At 48.9% G+C, this 18,507-nt stretch overlaps 1 pseudogene; it reads left to right on the top strand.

The window, feature by feature from the left end:
* The first annotated feature begins 1,175 nt into the window (after nucleotides 1-1,175).
* Nucleotides 1,176-18,507, top strand: part of LOC136570618 (zinc finger protein 420-like) — a 76,939-nt pseudogene continuing 59,607 nt past the window's right edge.

Raw genomic sequence — 18,507 nt, 5'->3', positions numbered from 1 at the left:
ATCCCTGCCTGAATTCGCAGCCCCCACCTGTGGGATCATCGCCTCCTCCACGGCTCCGGTGAGCGGGGAGGGGGAGCTCGGCCCGGATATCCCGGGGGGTCCCTGGGTTGGGGGTTTTGGGGGGATGTTTGGAGAATGAAGAAGTCCAAGGCTGAGCAGAAAAGGCCCCTTGGGGGGACATCGGGGGGTGGCGGTGGCGGCTGCCGGCAGAGGCAGCCTGGAGGAGCAGAGCCCTGTGTGCCCCAGGAGCCCAAAGTGGGGAGCCCAGAGAGGGGGGAGCGCCGCCATTGGCGGGAGCCTCAAGAGCCTGGAGAGGGGCAGGGGGGACTCCTTGGAGCCGCTGCAGCGCAGAGCAGAGAATGAGGGGAGAAGGGAGCCCGGGAGCCCAAACAGCCCCGGCATCCCGAAATGGGGAGAGCGAAGCGGGGGGAGCTTTTGGCATTGCTGGGACTGCCCGCAGCCTGGGCAGGGCGGGCACCGAGGAGAAGGGGGACCCCCAATCCAAGCGTGACCCCAGCAGCTGGGACAGGGGGGAACCCCAGAACAACAGAGGGGAGGGACCAGGGACAGGGAACTCCTGGGTGGCTTTTTCAGGGCTGAGTCTTGGTGTTTGGGAGGTTTTTCTGGAGCCCAGATGGCCGGTGACTTGTAGAGATGGAGTTGGGCAGAGGGACCTTCAAACTCAGTGTGTGTTGGGGAAGATGAAACAGGAAAGCCTTATAAATATGATTGTCTGGCAAAAGATTTTGACAATATAGAAACTATAAGGAAGATTGAAATGAAAGCAAGCTTTGAGATACCTCAGTTAGTGAACAACTGGAAAACAATGGTGTGGCCCAACTGAAGGTAATCCCCTTTTAATGAAACAATTCCCTCTGCTTGCAGACAGATCCAAGGGTCAGAGCAGACCCTACTAGCTCAGCAGAAGGGGTCCAAAGAGGAGTTTTTAGGGTTTAAAATGTAACACAGTATGGTGATGTAGTGATTCTTACAGGCTGTATGTAAATGCTCTAGGATTTGTATATTGTACTAGATTGGTTAGTGAGAAATAGAATATTCAACACAGAAGAAGATTTATTGTATTGTAACGGGAACCTTTCTCTCTTACACTCTTCCCCTCTTGCTCTCTTACCCTCTCATCCTCTCTACCCCTCTCTTCTCTCGGGCCTGCTCTGAGCCGTGCCTGGCAGCTCCAAGCAGGGCCCTGCACCCAGGCCCTTTGCAATAAACCGCAAGTTCCAGGGCCTGGCTGCAGAGATCTCTCGTCTGCATCCGTCCTGACCGTCCTACCCCCTGACGCTCCTACAAACGCGCTCATCCCTTGTTTTCCCCAAACCAGGATTTCCCATTGCCAACCCCAGGGAGGCTGTGAGGAAGAGGAAGATGCCCCAGGACACTGAGGCAGGTGAGGAGGAAGTCAGTGCCCCTTTCCCCTCTGTGCTGCTTCATCTCCCAGCCCAGCACAGCCCCTGGCTGCAGCTCAGCCCTGGGGGGGATCTCCTTGCCCTTGCCTGTGGCACGGAGGCAAATCCCATGCTGTCCTTGTCCTTCCTCCCCCAGAGCAGGAGCCGAGCATGGAGAGCAGGGAGGACAAATGCCCGCGGCAGAACCTGGTGGCAGAGGCCGTTTTGAGCGGCTCCACGGTGCAGGAAGCCAACGGGGAGGAAAAGCCCCGGAGATGCCGCACGAGGAGGGGCTGCAAACGCAGATGGCGGGGATGTGAGGGGGAAAGAGCCAGCCTGGGCTGGGAAGGCGGCCGGAGATGGAGCCAGAGCTCGGAGCTGGTGCTCCATGATGGGGAGAAGCCCCACACATGCGTGGATTGTGGGAAGAGCTTCAGGTGGAACTGCGACCTGATTGTGCACCAGAGAACCCACACTGGGGAGAGGCCCTACAAGTGTGGGGAGTGTGGTAGAAGCTTCAGCTTGAGCTCCAGCCTTATCAAGCACCAGAGGATCCACACTGGAGAAAGACCGTACAATTGTTCTGAGTGTGGGATGCACTTCAGCCAGAGGATCAGCCTGATCAGGCACCAGATGACCCACACTGGGGAGAGGCCCTATGAGTGTGATAAATGCAGGAAGAGGTTTCAGACCAGCTCCAATCTCCTCCTGCACTATTGGATTCACACGGAGGAGAGGCCCTTGCAATGCCCTGAGTGTGGGAAGGTATTCAGGCAGAACTCCACCCTTGTCACCCACCGGCGCATCCACACAGGGGAGAGGCCCTACGAGTGTGATAAATGTAGTAGGAGGTTTCTGACCAGCTCCTCTCTCTTCCTGCACTATCGGATTCACACAGAGGAGAGGCCCTTTCACTGCCCCGACTGTGGGAAGGGATTCAGGCAGAACTCCCACCTCGTCACCCACCAGCGCATCCACACAGGGGAGAGGCCCTACGAGTGTCCCCAGTGTGGGAAGAGCTTCTCACAGAGCTCTAACTTGACCAGACACCAACGGAGGCACCGGTAAGGGAAGCCCTGTGAGTGCCCCGAGTGCGGGCAGAGCTTCGTGCGCTGCTCCAGCTCCATCCTCCACTGGAGGAGGCACTTTGGGCACAGCCCTGGTCACGCACATTCCCTGTGATCCATGTTGGGAACACACCTGGCTGCTTCTCCTTTTGGTTTGGTCTTAATTTTCCTCTGCTTCACCTTCATCCTTTAAAAACACCCCAAACTGGGTTAAATGAAGGAAATTGATTGAATATATCTGAAGTTCCATAATTTCTCAGTTGTTTTAGAGGGAATTTAGGATTTGGGGACACATTCTGTGTGGAGTGCTGCTGTTGCTAAGAAGCAGGAATTTGATCTCACCCTTCTTGTGTTGCTAAGAACTCCTCCCCTGACCCAAACCCCAACTCCACCCTTGGGATACCCTATAAAAACTCCACAGCCCTTTTGCCCTGTCTTTGGGGGGTAAGAAATGGATTCCCAGAGGATCAGACCTTTTCTCACTGCATTCCCAAAGGATCAGCCTCATTCTTCACTGGATTCCTAGAGGGTCAGCCCTTTCCCACTGGATTTCCCAAATTTGAGCTTTTCCCATTGGATTCCCAGAGAATCAGCCCTTTCCCACTGGATTCCCAGATGATTAACCTTTTCACACTGGATTCCCAGAGGATAAATCTTTTCCCACTGGATTCCCAGAAGATCAGCCATTTTGCCAGACGATTCCAAGAGGATCGACCTTCTTCACTGGATTCCCAGAGGATTCTGACTCTGTCACTGTTTTTTTTTTGTTTGTACTAATGCATTTGTATTTTTAATTTTTCCTAATAAAGAACTGTTATTTTTACTCCCATATCTTTGCCTGAGAGACCCTTAATTTCAAAATTATTATTTTAATAGAATAAATTAATAATATTCTTATTACTATTATTATTATTATTATTATTATTATTACTAATCAAAGGGATGGGGTTTGCATTTTCCATTTCAGTGGAGGCTCCTGAAATGGGGAGACACCCCCAAGGACGGGCCATGTAAAATAGTTCCTGAAATATGTAAATGAGTTTACCAATATGCATGAGGGTCTATGAATATGCAACAGGCTGATGTAATTAAAACCAGATTAATTAAGGGGTGTCCCCGAAAATAACTGGGGGGTCTTGGTGGCCATAACAACCTTTGCTCGATGGTCCTTGTCTCCCATGACATCAGCCTATTGCATATTCATAGACTCTTTGCATATCCGTAAACTACTTTACATATTCCAGGAAGAAAATTGGCTTCATCCTTTTTGGGGGTCCCACCCCCCTCCCAGCTCAGTTTTGGGATCCCATCCCCCTCCCAGCTCAATTTTGGGGTCCCAGCCCCCTCTTTTCCCCATTCTCCCTCCCCTTTCCGATCGTTTCCTCAGTTCCCTTTCCCGTGTTTGGTTTTGGGGGCTCCAGGCCCCTCCTGCTCCGTTTTGGGGTCCCGACCCCGTTTTGGATTATTTTGGGGTCCCCAGCCCATCCCCAGGGTCACCTTCCCTCCCTCCCCAAATTCCGCTCCTCGCAACTGATGAGTCATCAGCGAGACACGCTCTGATTGGCTGGAAATTACCCTGCGCCGTCTCTGATTATTGAACGCAGTGAGAGGCCTTGGTCTGTGCCTGGCAACTGATGAGTCAGAGTCGGGCCGGGCGCTGATTGGCTGAAAATCGCTGAGTGGGGCCAGTGCTCTGAGTTTCTGCCCAGCAACTGGATTGTCATCAGTGCTGCACGTTCTGGTTGGTCAGGATCTGTTTTGGGGTGGGAATTGAGGAACTGGGCTTACTTGGGGTTTCTTTGGGTTTATTTGGCGTTATTTATGGACTATTTGGGGTTTATCTTGGGTTTTACTTGGTTTATTTTTGTTTCTTTGGTGTTATTTGGAATTGGGTTTATTTGGAAGTATTTGGGTTTGTTTGGGCTTATTTGGAAATATTTGGGCTTATTTGGAAATATTTGGGATTCTTGGGGTTTATGTTGATTTATATGGGTTTTTTTAGATTTATTTGAAATAATTTGGGGTTTTTTGGGTTTAATTGGCTTTTTTTGTTGTTTTCTGTGGTTATTTGGATTTGTTTGGGGTTATTTGGGGGACTTTTACGTATTGTTTGGCATTTTTGGGGGGTTTTTGGGGGTTTTTTTTGAGTGTTTTGGGGTTATTTGGGTTATTTGGGGTCATGTGGGGTCAAAAAATCCAGGAATGTTTCTCCTGCAAAACGGGAAATTTTCCTTAAAAATCCGGGAGTTTTTCCCAAAAAAACAGGAATGTTCCCTTAAAAATCCTGGACTTTTCCCAGCCAATAGCAGCATGCCCCGCCCCAAAACAATCAATCACCGCGCTTCATCTCCCAAATTAACGAATCACGGCGCACCCCGCCCCAAACCATCCAATCACCACAAGTCTCCTCTCAGGAACACCGGCCTCCCCGTGCGCTGATCCAACCAAGGATCCGCAGGTCTCCCCTCACCTACTCCCACCTCTCTCGAGCGGAACCAACCAATCACCGGGCGTCTCCCCTCAGCAATGCCCGCCTTCTTTGCCTCTATCCAACCAATCACCGCGCGCCTCCTCCCGACAAAGCCTGTCTCGCCCGCCCCTCTCCTGTCAATCACCGCGCCCTCTACGTAAACAACCAATCACTGGGCGTCTCCCCTCAACAACTCCTGCCCTCCCCGCTCTGCTCCAGCCAATCAGAGCCGAGCCCGAAGCGGTGCCCCCTGACCCCGGGGCCAGGCATGGAGCGGGCGCCCCCTCCCCCCCCGCCGCCCCCCGGGACCCCCTCGGGGACCCCCGGGAGCCGCCCCGGGCTCGGGCGGGTCCTGCGGGAGGCGCTGGAGAGAGCGGGGGAGGCGCTGGGAGAGGACGGGGGGCTCCGGGAGCTGCTGAGGAGGCGCAGGAACAGGTGAGGGGTCCTGGAGGGGTCATGAGGGGAATTTGGGGAGGGGTCTTGAGGACATTTAGGGGGCATTTGGGGAGGGCCTGGGGGGAATTGAGGGGGTTTTAGCGGGGTCTGAGGGTGCTGGGGGGGAATTTGGGGAGGGGTCCTCGGGGGGTGTCACGATCTGTCCTCATGGACGGGTTTCGTGATGGTTCGTGGATTTGATCTCAGGGTGCAAAAAGAACCAACACGGTACAAGGGGGTTTGCAATGATAATTGAAACAAATGCACCTTTATTGAATGACCACAGCAAAATGCGATAGAGGGATTAAGGGAGAGAAAAAGATAGAGGAAGAGAGAGACAAAAGAGAGAGAGAGAAAGAGGGGGATAGAGCTACCAAACGTAGAGACGAAGTCCTTTGGTCCAGTCCAGTCGAGGATCCGCCTGTTACGTCAGGGAGATCTCAAAGTCTCTCGCTAACTCAGAGGTTTTTATTATGATAACTCTATTGGAAATTGCGAAGGGGGGAAACAGATACAATAAGGAATAGATGTAACAGGTAGTCCATGTTCTCAGCAGTAAACGAGAGCCATTGTGTTCTTGGTCCAGCAGTCACAACCTGCAGGCAAACATCTCGCTTTGGTCAGCTTGCCTCCCCCACACACCTGCCCCGGGCTGGGGGTTTCAGTCCCAGTCCTTGGAAGGAGCAGAGGGGCCTTTTCACATGGGGGTTTCATGTCTCACTCCTTGATGGAGAGGCTCCTTACATCTCAGTCTGTCTGTCACGGTGGTTGTAAAACAGGTGAGGGTCTTCTGTGGGGGACCACCCAGAACTCAGGAGAATCCAGCCAGGCCGAGAGGTGGGACAGCTCCCAAGGCTGTTGTTGCACAAAGGGCACGGTGCTTCCTTCTTCTTCTCATTGGGCTCAGTGAGCGTACAGCAAACAACACCTGTGAAAACAGTAACTTAGCACTGTGCTCTCAGGTCTTGGGGCCTTTGGCTTGTGTAACTTTCTCCTACAAAGCCCGAGATTTTCAGACGGCAGGGGGGGTGGTCTTCTCTTCAGTGGTCCCCAAATGACGATCATGGGGCAGGTGAGGGAAAATTCGGACAGACTTACAAGGACCAATTTCAACTCTTTACTGTTTCTGTTGGCTATAGTCCATTCACTTGCCTCAGCTGGAGGTTGTACTTGTGAAAAACGCCAATCACTTGGTTTTAGAATTTTAAAAGTATAATAGTAATGGTTATAAAATAGTAATATGGTTATAGTAAAATGGTTATAAAAATAGTAATATAATTAGAGTAATAAAATTTTGAATAGCTGAGATTTAGGACGACACGAGGCAATAAGAACAAAGAGTTACTGATGCTCCAGGTACCTTTTTCTGGGCAAAATAAGCCCAAACAAGGACACACATGAACAGAGGTTAACCTTTAAAAGCAATAGCCTATTGCATATTCATACATCTTATACATGATGCATAAATTCTATTCAAACAAAGGATTCTATCTGGGCAGTGTCAATTTCTTCCTTTGAATCCTAATGAAGTCTTCAGGGCTGAGCAAGGTGGGAAAAAGTTAGTTTCTTCTGATAATGGAGCAATAAATTCTTTTTTTCTGAAAGATTTAGCTGTCCTGTGGCTGCTTTCTGGTGTGAATACCTCATTCCTTTCTTTAAAAAAATCCTACTGTTGAAAATTGCATGCAAGATGTTTTCCATTACCATCTGTATGACAGATTATCTTTTGTCAAGCGGGCAGTTTGCCTTATCTCTCTCTTTGAGTGACCACAATCACACCTCCCTCGGGAGGGGACATCTGTTGATAACAGACTATTGAATGTCACTGCATGACTGATAAGAACTGTAACATCCCATTGTGAGATGCTCTGCCCAGAGGGAGGAGCCAAGCATTGCTACCCAGATATAATCCAGAGGTTTTTGAGACACCAGTGTGGCTTTCTCACGGGATTCCCCAGAGGAACAGCAGCTGCCTCTTCTTCCAGTGGATCTTCAGAGGAAGAACACATCCTTCTCTACAGGACCCCCCTGCTCCAACAGAACCACCCCTGACACTTCAGGAGGGCTGCAGCCACATTTCCAATTGGACTGCCACCAACACCCCACAGGGTGTCAGGTTGGTTTCTGACTCTGTCAGTGTTGTTCTAAGGTACTGCATTCTTTATTTTATCCTTTTATGTTTTCTTCCCTATTAAGGATCTGTTATTTCCTGCTCCCATATTTTTTGCCTAAGAGCCTCTTAATTTAAAATTTATAGCAATTCAGAGGGGTGGGGAGGGTTTACATTCTCCATTTCAGGGGAGGCTCCTGCCTTCCTAGGCAGACTCCTGTCTTTCCAAACCAAGACATATTCTGGCGTGCAACGTGCGGAGAGAGGGCACAGAAACAAAAAGAGAATAACAGTTCTTGAGTAATCTAATTTTTTGTGTGCGGCTATGGAAACCTCATTAAGTGACACCCTGTGGTCCAGCTTGCCTTGGTTTGGGTGGCACGTGATCGTGGCTGTATTTCTCCCATTGGTAGGCCCTTATCTAAACATGGGTCCTATAACCAAGGCTACTGTGGCTGTTATCCAGTTTGTTTTATGGGTGAATAAGGGGAGGAATTCATGGATTTTTAACTTCCTCTGGAAAGCAGGCACATGGATTCACAGCTATCACACCCTAACTGTATGTTTTTGGGGTTACTTTAATAATGGCACCTGCTGTAAGCAAATGACACCGAGTGAAATCTTTTCCCAACCCTTTAGCCATCTCTTTGGGTCTGCTCTATCAGTTTTTTAAGGGTTGAGATCCACTCTAAATATTAATGATATCATACAGTGGCTGGTGTTGCTGATAGGCCTGCTCTATTTAGCATTTAGAGAGAAGGGGAGACTAACCTGGATAACCACCCTGACTCCTACGCCAGAACCTAACACACCACCAGAGTCTAGGGGTGCTGCTGCCCCAGAGCCTGACCCTGCCCCACAGCCCACCTCAGATACGAACCACCCAGATTGCTGGAGGGTCTGGTGAAGGAGATAGCCGGATGCTGAAGGAATACACTTCCCCAGCTGGTGAGAAGCCCTCCCCATGCCTTGAAGAGGGAGAGTCTAATAGTGCAGCAGTGGAACCCACAGATGCTGCAACTGTCCAGGTTCCAGCTGAACTGCAAGGGCAGCCACAGGCAGCAGCAGTTGCTCCTGTGGAAACAAGGAGATCTAGGATGAAATCAGAGCACCCAGATAGGGGAGGGCCCTCACAACCCTCAGGAGACCCAGAGGTTGCAATCATCACCAAGTCCCTGACGTACAAAATCTCTGAAATCTGCACAAAGACATTGTATGAAGGGGATGTGAGGCTTACACAACCTGGCTACTTTGCATCTGGGTCCTTATGGGTACAGGTGTACAACTGGATGGTGGTGAGGCAAGGAATTTGGGACCCTTGACCCTGGTATCAATCAGAGTTTTGTAAGGAGCCAGGGTCCCCTTCCCTCTGGGAGTGGCTTTTAATGAGTGCCAGAGAGAGGTTTGTCCACAGGGAGAGCATGCAGGAGCACCACCATAGAATGTGCTGAAAAACTCTGTGAGGATCCAACAGCTGAGAGAAGTGGCAGCATTGGAGGGACTCTTTGGGAGGGATGGACAGCATGAAAATGACCCTGACAAGGTCAGGTGCACAGGGCAAATGTTGTGGAGCCTGGCAAATCTGAGGCCATCTCAATACACCGCCTTCATTGCAATGATTGACGCCGATACCAACCGAGAGACAGTGGGCTCTGTCACCAACAAGCTCAGAAATGATGAGAGTATGATCAATGGCCCAATGCAGGCTCATGTCTCTGCCGTGGTCAAGGAACTCAAAGAGGAGATGAGGGAGGAGGTGAGGAGAAACAATTCCCACATCCCAGTAGTGCAAGTCACAGGCCCCAGAGTCAGAGCCCAATGTCCTCCAGTTAGACAGAGAGGGTACACCCCAGGTTAGGGTGTAACCTGTGGTTCTCCCTGCATGACCATGGGGAAGACACAGGAAGGTGCAATGGGAAACCCACTTCTGTCCTGACATCATGGGTGCATGAACTCAAGGAGGGAAACACTAACCAAGGGAGTTCCACTTAAGGTACCTCCAGCATGTATGCCCAAGAAAGAAATAATAACCAGGGTTAGATGAGCCCTGCCTGTAGCCAGGAGGAGGCACAGGAAAACCGGATCTTTTGGACAGTGTGGATCCAATGGCCTGGCACATCAGAGCCACAAAAGTACGATGCCTTAGTTGATACTGGTGTGCAGTGTACCCTGATACCATCGGGGCATGTGGGGGCAGAACTGTTTCCGGGGGTGACAGGGGGATCACAATGTAACGTGTAATGTAAAGTAATTCATGCTTAGGTGGAAAACATATAAAATAAAAATTGTAAAATAAATTAAACTTCCAACAAGTCTCTGACCACTGACTACCCAGAGACAGATTGCCACCGAAGTTGCAAAACTCCTGGTGGCAGCAGAAAATAATGCCTTGTTAAGAAGTAAAAAGGACATGGCTGGTGCGGAGATGGGCTTCCCCGGGAACACCAGAGGATGATCAGTACTTGATAAGTATCATCAATCAAGATAACTGAAGTTGTCAAGAACATACATCTGAATACACGACTTCTCCTGACATGATCAGGGCCCACCACCACCCAAGAAACAGCATTGTCCAGCCCCGTACAAAGAAACTTCATACATAGCAGGATAACAAAAGAAATCGGGGCACCTCTGCCTCAGGCAGAAAAAAATGTGTAAAACAGCCCTGCTGGAGACAGCATTTGTGAACAGAGGGAGGTCCGATGCGATAGAGGTCAGATCTAGGTTCACCCAGCGCCGACCCCGGGCTCAACTCTGTCTCTTTCACTGTGGCTATCAAGGACCATATTTTCGGTCGTGGAAATAAAATCTTTCGCATTCATTAATTTGGCTTCTCATTGATCATTTATAACAACAATTGACCCTGTTGGAAGCCGAGGTGAGCCAGACTGGGAAGGAGTGGCAGAAACATCCTATTGTGACTGGCCCAGAGGCCCCGTGTATTCTGGGCATATTCAGAATTCCTCCAGAATGGCTTTACAAAGACCCAAAGGGACTCAGGTGGGCTTTTGGCATAGCTGCTGTAGAGGCAGAGAACATGAAGCAGTTGAACACCTTGCCTGGACTATCAGAAAACCCATCTGCAGTAGGACTCCTGAGGGTAGAATAGCAACAAATACCAATTGCCACCTCAACAGAGCACCTCTGGCAGTATTGGACAAATCAGGATGCTGTGATCCCCATCTAAAAAATGATCTGCGAGCTGGAGAGCTGAGGGGTGGTCAGCAAAACCCACTCACCCTTCAACAGTCCCTTCTGGCCTGTGTGCAAGTCTGACAGAGAATGGAGATTGACTGTGGACTATCTTGTGCATTCAGGGACTGTGCCTTGAATGAATGGACTCCACTGCTGAGCGCTGTAGGGGGATACAGTATGGGTAAATGAAGGTGGTATAGAATGTAATCTTATCCCCTAAAGAGTTCCAGCTGAACCAATTACTAAAGATTAGGAGCAGGCCTGATGTTAACAGGCCACAGCTGTAGCCAATAAGAAGAGTGTTATAAAAGAGTGGATTGGTGGGAAGTGGAGTCAGTTGGCCACTGTGAGGGCAAGGAAGAGTCAGTGCCTAGAGGAGCTGCCTACCAGAAATGTCAAGGAGGTACGAAACTCCAGCAATATGGAACCTTTGGAATGTAATGGCAATAGAGCACTGATGTGCCGGACATGCTGGAACTCCAGTACAAGCTGGAGTCCAAGGCAGCAAACTGGTACACCACCATTGGCATTGCTAACGTGTTTTTCTCCATTCCTCTGGCAGCAGAATGCAGGCCTCCGTTTGCTTTCACCTGGAGGGGTGTGCAGTACGCCTGGAACCGACTGCCCCAGGGGTGGAAGCACAGCCCCATCATCTGCTATAGACTGATCCAGAGTGCACTGGAAAAGGGTGAGGCTCCAAAACACCGGCAGTATATTGATGACATAGTTGTGTGAGGGAAGATGGCAGCAGAAGTGTTTGAGAAAGGAGAGAGGATCATCCAGATTCTCCTGAAAGCCAGCTTCTCCATCAAGAAGAGCAAAATAAAGGGACCTGCTCAAGAGATCCAATTACTGGGACTGAAGTGGCAAGAGGGACGGCGTCAGATTCCCACCAATGCCATCAACAAGATCACAGCAATGTCTCCGTCAACCAACAGGAAGGAAACACAACCTTTCATGGCTGCCATAGGCTTTTGGAGGATGCACATTCCTGAGTACAGTCAGATGGTGAGCCCTCTTTACCTGGTCACCCGCAAGAAGAACGAGTTCCACTAGGGCCCTGAGCAGCAACAAGCCTTTGTCCAGATCAAGCAGGAGATTGCTCATGCCGTAGCCCTTGGCCCGGTCAGGACAGGACCAGAGGTGCAGAATGTGCTCTACTCTGCAGCTGGGAACCATGGCTTGTCCTGGAGCCTTTGGGAGAAGGTGTCTGGGGAGACTCGAGGCCAACCACTGAGATTTTATGGTCGAAGCTACAGAGGGTGAGAAGCCAACTACACTCCCACAGAGAAGGAAATCTTGGCTGCCTATGGAGTCCAAGCTGCCTCAGAGGTGATTGGTACAGAAGCACAACTCCTCCTGGCACCCCGACTACCAGTGCTGGGGTGGATGTTCAAAGGTGAGGTTCCTTCCACTCACCATGCCACCAGTGCCACATGGAGCAAGTGGTTTGCTCTTATCACCCAGCACACCCGTACAGGTAAACTGAATCGCCCTGGGATTTTGGAGATAATTACCAATTGGCCCAAAGGTGAGAATTTTGGTGTCACAGACCAAAAACAAGAACCAGTGACATGAGCTGAGGAAGCTCCTCCCTATGCCCAACTGCCCCCAGAGGAAATGCGCTACGCTCTTTTCACTGACGGTTCCTGTCGCATCATAGGGATGAACTGGAAGTGGAAAGCAGCCGTATGGAGCCCCACACGACAGGTCACAGAGGCCACTGAAGGAGAAGGTGGATCCAGTCAACTTGCAGAATTCAAAGCTGTTCAGCTGGCCCTGGACATTGCAGAAAGAGAGAAGTGGCCAAAGCTCTACCTCTACACTGATTCATGGATGGTAGCCAATGCTCTGTGGGGATGGCTGGAGAGGTGGAAAGAGTCCAACTGGCAGTGTAGAGGAAAACCAATTTGGGCTGCTGATGAGTGGAAAGACATTGCTACCAGGGTAGGGAGGCTACCTGTGAAAGTCCACCATGTAGATGCCCACATCCCCAAGAGTAGAGGTAATGAGGAACACCAAATCAATGAGCAGGTAGACCAGGCTTCAAAGATAGGGGTGTCCAAGATAGACCTAGATTGGGAACACAAGGGAGAGATATCCCTAGCTCGATGGGCCCATGATGCCTCAGGCCATCAGGGCAGAGATGCCACCTATAAGTGGGCACAAGACCGAGGGGTGGATTTAACCATGGACAGTATTTCACAGGTTATCCATGACTGTGAGACGTGTGCTGCCCTCAAGCAGGCCAAGCGAGTGAAGCCCCTGTGGTATGGTGGGCGGTGGTCCAAGTACAAGTATGGGGAGGCCTGGCAGATTGACTCCATCCCACTGCCCCAGACACGCAAGGGCAAGCGCTACGTGCTGACCATGGTGGAAGCCACCACTGGATGGTTGGAAACTCACCATGTGTCTCATGCCACTGTCTGGAACACCATCCTGGGCCTGGAAAAGCAGGTCCTGTGGAGACATGGCACCCCTGAGAGGATTGAGTTAGACAATGGGACTCATTTCAAGAACAGCCTTATCAACACCTGGGCTAGCGAACATGGCATTGAGTGGGTGTACCATATCCCCTACCATGCACCAGCTGCAGGCAAAGTAGAGAGTACAACGGACTACTAAAAACCCAGTTGAAAGCTTTGGGTGGGGGATCTTTCAAAAATTGGGAGCAGCATTTAGCAAAGGCCACCTGGTTAGTTAACACCCGAGGTTCCACCAACCAAGCAGGTCCTGCCCAGTCTGTGTCCCTGACTATAATAGATGGAGATAAAGTCCCAGTGATACCTGTCAGAGGTTTGTTAGGGAAGACAGTGTGGATCAGTTCTGCCTCGAGTACAAACAAACCCATTCGTGGGGTTGTCTTTGCTCAGGGACCAGGTTGCACATGGTGGATAATGCAAAGAGATGGAACAACACGATGTGTACCTCAGGGAGATCTGATTGTGGGGTGAGAATGATATGCAAATATCACTGTTTGTCAGATGTTACTGCCATTGTCTGTACATTAAACCACACAGACAGGAGATAGAAGGAAATGTGTAAGTGTTGAAAGTCTCGGCAAGTGATAGATGAAGCTTTGAGTGAGTAAAGTGAAAGGGGGGAATCCTGCAGCTCTGTAGTATAGGGCCTGCATTCAGTGGTCCAGTGTGGGGATGTGATGAGGGCATGATGGGTATTGCTTGTAAATTCTGGGGGAACAGATGGAAATTCTGTGTGAATCAATGCATGATGCGTGGTAGTATTTTGATGATACGGGGATAAGGGGTGGAATGTCCTAGGGTGACATTATGATGCTTGTATCCCCATTCATGTGTTCCGTTTATGCTGGATATTATGTTCTGTGCCTTTAAGACTGGCTCTGAAGAGAGAAAGTTTTGTTTGGGTTTTCTTATCAGCCTGGCGGGACACAGAGGCAGGGCAGTACCATAGTGCTGCTTTTGCTTTTTTGCTCTTGCCTTTCGCTTTGCTCTCGCTCTTGCTTCTGCTTTGCTTCTGCTTGCTTTTGCTTTTGCTCATTAGCTAGTTTAGCTAAACAGTCCATTTTTCTTCCTGAATTGTTTCTCCTCTCCTTTTTTTGACCATCTCGAACCTGCTCCAGACTGGGACCTGGGAACACCGAGAGTTTGCACCTTGTGGCTGCAGCAGCTGCCCCAGCACCGGAGGGACTGATAACAGAGTGACCACCCCCGAGAGAGACTTTCTGAATTTGTCATCTTTTTTCAGAGTGGTGTCATCCGGTATTGTTCATTCTGTGTGCTGGGGGTGCTGTGCCTGTTAAATAAACAGGTTCTTTCCACTTCTCTCCGAGGAATTCTTCCTGAACCGGTTGGGGGGAGGGGCCATGTGGATTTGCTTTCTGGAGGGGCCCCCCTTTGGAATTTCTCTACCAAATTTGCCCTCAACCAGGACAACTGGGAAAGTGGGATAAAAAGTGGAGGAGACCCCTAATATTTTGCTGGATTGAGGGATAAAGATGCCCAAGTGTTGTTATAGAGCACGACACAGCACAGAGTACCACAACTCCATCAGAAGGGTGCAAGAGAGATTTATTATAGCAACATGTTGCTTTTATACTTTTAAATGATATTTACATTCACTTAACACACACATTTACTGCCCATTGGTTATAGGAAAGAAACAAAGTTCTCAGTGGGTGACCAAGGAGCCACACCATTCTGTGAGCCAGCTAGAGTCTGTATCGTTTAACTTTCTCTCCTTCATCATGTCTCCATGGTGACAACCTTGGTGTCTTCCTCAGGAGAGATATGGGGCTTTCCTTATCATCAGAAAGCCTTTACTGGCTCAAGAACAGCACAGAATGTCTCTCCTACACCCAAGAGCACCCAGGATTGAACAACACAACTGGATTGAGGGATAAAGATGCCCAAGAGCATCCAGGGTTGAACAACACAGCTGGATTGAGGGATACCCAAGAAAATCTGGGATTGGCCAGGAACATTTTGAGATTCTATAATGCCCGTGGGTGGATATTAACAAGGGACTTGAGAAGAAAGCTACCTTATTTTTGTGTTGGCCTGTTGTGAGTGGGAATGAGTGAGACGTTTTAAATAAATAACAGTGAGTGAATGAATGAATGAAAGTATATGTAATACAGATTGCTTAACTTTATTTTCTAGAAGAAGGTGGATTGTGTGGGATAATATCAGAAAGGAAGGATTTTCTGTACTGTGAGGAATGTTCAAGCTGTCAGGGGAATGGATTGCAGCAGGGATGAGTGGGTGGAGTCCTGGGGAAATGAGATAAGGAACCAGAGAAGAGAGCGGGGACCGTCTGGAAATACTGTGATGTCGCTACAGAGCACAACGTGGCACAAGCACCAAGACTCAGATCAGAAGGTTGTATAGGGCTATTGAAGCCATTCATTATATTGAACAATAAGGTTTTTTTTTTTGAGAAATAAAAGAATTAAAAGACACTTAAAGGTATATCAAGGGAATCGCAGAAGTTAATAAATAACCTAAAATACACTATTAGGAAGAGCTTTGATCAGATATTTGGATAAGTTAATAAATAACCTAAAATACACTGTTAGGGAGCCCTAACTTTGATCATATATCTAGATAAGTTAACCAAAAAAAACACACACAGAAGAAACTTTGGAATCAGAATATTTGAAGAGGAAACATTGGAATTAGAATATTTGAAGAGAAAAGCAGAAATGGAAGCCAATAAGTTAAAGTGACCTGCCAAGCCATAGAATCAAGCCAACTACAACAATAACTTCTGCCAAGCCATGGAAAGACATGCCAAGAATAACAGGAAACTGCCCAAATTAGGAAAAGCTTAAAATTTAACTAAGGAAGACCAAGAATTCCTGGAAGACTCCGACTGTACTCCTGCCTACCTATGAATATGCATGTAATAATGATGTAATCCTTTTTCAAAATTGTATAAAAACCTGCTTTTGCTGTACACAATTTGGAAATCCATTTAGTGATTTCTCCAACGCGTTGCCAATAAATACCTCCTGCCTATAGACCTCAAATCCAGTCTCTGGGCAGCTTATTCTCGCCTTTTGGGGCAAAATTCGGCATCATTTTTGGCGACCGCGGCAGGACAGAAAAGGGTCCGTCCGAGCCTTGACTCGGGGGACCGGGACCTCTTCAGGGCCCCTGACGGAATTCTGTCAGAAGAGATCCCCATCCCCCAGCCAACGCGCATCGGTGGACAAGGACTTTCTGCATCTCCTGCTCCAAATTAAGAGGTATTTATCTTTGCTTATAGGTTTTATGGTAAAGCGCTTTAATGGGAAACGAGGGTCAGACGTGACCGCTCGAAGGGATTCCGGGGGACGCCCTGGTAAAAATATCCCAGCTGGGTTAGAGTCCCGGTAATAGAAACGCAGGTTAGAGTCCTGCTGGAAGGAATATTTGTTTTTCATTTATCTTGGTATTTTTGGGTTCTTCATATTGTGTGGGAAACTGTTTTAATATTGTGTTTAATGTTATATTTACTGTGAATTAAGGGTCAAGAACTTTTGGGTTCTTCTTGTTGTGTGGGAAACTGTTTTAATATTGTGTTTAATGTTATATTTACTGTGAATTAATTGCTCTCTGAGACCGGGAGAGAGGTTGGTCAGTTTGTGGTGTTCTATGTGTCTGTTGCAAATTTTACAGGAGACATTTTCGGTCAGTTTGTGGTGTTCTATGTGTCTGTTGCAAATTTTACAGGAGACATTTTCGGTCAGTTTGTGGTGTTCTAAGTGTCTGTTGTAAATCTTACAGGAGACATTTTCGGTCAGTTTGTGGTGTTCTATGTGTCTGTTGCAAATCTTACAGGAGACATTTTGTCACTCTATGTAATCTTGTAGATAAAGGTGTGTGGGTATGGATGAGAGTGAACGAGACGCAGCATCGCTGCGAAGCGAGAGGGAGTCCCGCTCCGCAGTTCCTGTTCTTCGCGAGAAGCCAGGTCGGAAACGGACGAAGCGATTGGAAATTGTGTGTGTGGAGTGTTGCAATAAATTGGCAAACAGTACTTGTGGGAAAGGGATTGATCCGGTTAAACAGTAAATACAGCCACAGGGAATAGTAATGGGAGGTCAACAGAGTAAGGACGTAAATATGAAAACCCCCTTAGGATGTATCCTAAAGCACTGGAAGGACTTGGGAGGGATTCCGGGGGGAAACATAAGTAAAAAGACACTCCTTAAATATTGCACACAGTGGTGGCCATTGTATAAGTTAGATGACGATGAGAAATGGCCACCGGAGGGAACAACTAATTATAACACTATCTTACAACTGATGCTTTTCCTTCGTCGACTTAATAAATGGGACGAAGTGATGTATGCTGATATGTTCTTTACCTTAAGAAATAAACCGGAGTGGCAAAAAGAGTGCGGGGTAAACGTAGCACCTCAAGACCCCCTAGTACTAGCCCTGGAAAAAGATAAGAAAGGCTTAAAGCCTAAAGAACGTTGCTGTGATGCATGTAGCATTGGGCAACAATGTCTTAAGTTAACAAGAAGGGACAGTGGGAAGGAGAGCGAAATAAGCCTGTGGGAATACCATCCATTCGCCCCAGGACGGGAAGGGCCTCTTCCCAGGCCAAAAGAGGAACAAGGGGATCCTAGCCCATTAAAGGAACTGGAACGATGGTGGAAATCTAAGTTTGGGCACAGCCCTCAGAAGCTCGACAACAGTTGGGAGGGGGGTGGCCCATTAAAATCGGGGACTAACAAGGGGGAAAGCAGCCCACGGGGACTGGACAGTCCACAGGGGTCGGGGAGCTACAGGGACGTTGGCAGCCCACCCAGACTAGAAGTTGAGAGGGAAGGGGGCAGCCCACATGGGGAAGAGAGCCGAGGGGAGACACGCAGCCTGCCCGAACTAAGTCCATGTGGGGATGGTGGCACACCTAGGAATGGAAGTTTAAGGAAATCAGGTACCTGTAGAATGGACACCAGCACACCGAGGACTGGAGACAAAGGTGACTCACTGGGGGGCGACGTCTCTAAGTTGAAATATAGTGAAAAGAATGACAATGAGACATGCGAAAGGGGGGTGGAGAACGACTCACAGAAGCTGAATATAGTAATTCGTATAGAGGATAAGAGGGATGGAAGGGGAACAGAAGATGAGGAGGACGGTAGCCCGGAACAGGATAGGCACCGGCAGATGCGGGAAGAAAGGCGACAGATGCAGAGTGAGAGGTGGTTGGAAGATCCCGGGGAGGGGATTGGTCACTCGTATTATACCAGATCTGTGGCACGGAGGGAAGCAGAGCAAAGAGAGGAGGGGAACCATACGATAGCTCCTCTCCGACAACTTATGCCAATGGTAGGGGAGAGGACTAGAATAA

This window comes from Molothrus aeneus, unplaced genomic scaffold (assembly GCF_037042795.1).
Source record: "Molothrus aeneus isolate 106 unplaced genomic scaffold, BPBGC_Maene_1.0 scaffold_35, whole genome shotgun sequence".
Taxonomy (NCBI): Eukaryota; Metazoa; Chordata; class Aves; order Passeriformes; family Icteridae; genus Molothrus; species Molothrus aeneus.
The sequence above is the reverse complement of the archived record's forward strand: the minus strand, read 5'-3'. Positions and strand labels throughout refer to the sequence as shown.